Source organism: Cydia strobilella, chromosome 22 (genome assembly GCF_947568885.1).
Source record: "Cydia strobilella chromosome 22, ilCydStro3.1, whole genome shotgun sequence".
NCBI lineage: Eukaryota > Metazoa > Arthropoda > Insecta > Lepidoptera > Tortricidae > Cydia > Cydia strobilella.
In genome coordinates this window covers 11,107,568-11,109,967 of record NC_086062.1, presented here as the reverse complement: position 1 = coordinate 11,109,967, position 2,400 = coordinate 11,107,568, and positions in this window count along the sequence as shown.

Here is a 2,400-nt window from a genome sequence, read left to right as displayed (position 1 = left end):
ACGGAAGAACAAGGAAGCAGAAAAAACATATTTTTTAAATTCCGGACTATATTGACCGACATATTTTCAAAGGAATAAGTACTTCTGTGGCATACCTACTTCCGTGAGAATCAGACATACTATCTCCGGCTAAAAATTTTATGTTTACAGAATCAACGTTTGTAATTCCTACATATTTATCTTAAAAATAATAAATCAGTAGGTATAGGTACAAAAACTTGTCAAGTGACAACCCCGTGCCGACACTCGCAGCTCGGTCATAAAACTGCGGCGCGCAAAGAAGATTCACGGTTCGTGCGCGGTTATAAGTTTCAATTTTGCTTGCAGGCGGCGAGTGTAGGTATAATTTTATACCTAAATCTGGCTTTTGTAAAGGAGTGAATTTTCTGTACGGTAGTACTATTAGTTATTCTGTGGTTTTGTTACCAAAATGGGTGAATTTTAATTTTTAATTTTTCTTTTTTTAATTTATTTGATTAAAGACAAAAATAGAAGCGTGACAGAGTGGTCAGTAACATCATAGAGTAACTTATTACGGAGTTATATCTATCTTTGGTAACATGACGACGAACAGAATTTTGACCCAATTCCGCTACTTGACGCTAGATGTCGACTACGAAAAATCGAAAATAATAGTTGTTTTGAAAATAATGGAGTGAGCACTAAGCTTACTTATTTCTCTATGGCAATGGCATGATTAAATTGACAGCCCGAAACATTTAAATGGTTTAAATCTCAGAATAATGACTAAAGCAAAGAAGCCGGGCAAAAATAAAAGCTCAGTAAAAGATATCGTATTCACAACACGTTATTACTTTTTGTATATGAGTGAGTGAGACAACAATCCGCAAGTTCTTTCGTTTTTTTTAGTATTGTCATAAGATGAACTGAGGGAAATGTCAAATGGTCCTATGTGGTTCTATAATATAATCCAACCAAATTAAATATAAGTTCGTTATTTCACAGGTAGGTGTCAACTGTAACAACTTGACATAGTCGTATTATTTTAGTTGAAATATTTCGGGATGTTTCAGCGGTCATCTTGGTTTATTTTAATTATATTCTTGCTATTCCTGAAAGATTGTTGGAAAACGTGTTGAGTTTTTATTTGTAATGGTTTGAAGTTCCCTTTGTGATAATGTCTTGTGTGATCGAGGGCTGTAAATCGCATACAGGAAGAAAAGAAAATACGCACGAACCGATAACCTTTAATCGGTGAGTTTTGTTCAATTTTGAAGAAATTAATTTATAGGACCTGACCCTAAACATAGAAATCGACATATTGTTTATGTAATTATTACTTGCATTCAAGTCTATATAGATTTTTGCATATATTTTCGAACTTTTCTGCTAAGTATGAAAGGTTATATTTTTGGCATAGTGATGTATCGACCTCAGATCAATAACCTATCGACATTTACAGCTTTCTTATAGTTTGGCCCAGGACTGTCTCATTTTAATTGATGAGTACAGTCAAGGGCATAAATATATATACATTCGCAAAGTCTCAAAAATATGTGTACGCTCAGACAATAAAATCGTGTTCACATATTTTCAAGCCATTTGTCTGGATCGATATTTTTGCCTTCGACTGTACCTATAGTTTTCTTTGTTCTTACTTACTGACAGATTGTGTTTGCCAGACTATAGTTTAATACTAAAAACCGGTCAAGTGCGGGTCGGACGCGCGCACCAAGGGGACCGTACTTTTTAGTATTTGTTGTTATAGCGGCAACAGAAATACATCATCTGTGAAAATTTCAACTGTCTAGCTATCACGGTTCATGAGATACAGCCTGGTGACAGACAGACGGACAGCGAAGTATTAGTAATAGGGTCCCGTCTTTACCCTTTGGGTACGGAACCCTAATAAAAAAGACATTAATGATCATTGTCATCAATGTTCCTTTTATTAATATTGTTGGTCACAAAACTTAACTTTTTATTTCAGATTTACAAAGGACGAGGAATAGGGGATATTACTGCAATGTTCTGCCACCAGAGTGCAGCACTAGCTTTTTTAGTGCACCGTATCGTAACTTATTCATAATGTACCTTTAACAGGTTTTTGACAAGTTTTCAGGGGACCTACCGGAAAACTCGAATCCGAAATTTCGTTATCTAGCTGCCTCTTTATCGCTCGAATACGCAAGAGTAAAAGAGATGTTAGATAACGAAAGTTCGATTTTCTTGTTTCGCGATAGACCCTCAGATTGTGATAGTGGCGCCACCTACGCCGAGTTTCGCGTAATATTCCCTATTATTAAATAAAAAAAATATATTACACGTACGTTTTTTTTTTCATTTCCTATTTGGTACAGTCAGCTGCAGAGAAAAGGTACCCCACGTCCATACTAATTTACAGAACTTTGTATGCAGGGGGGGTGCCTTTTCTCTGCA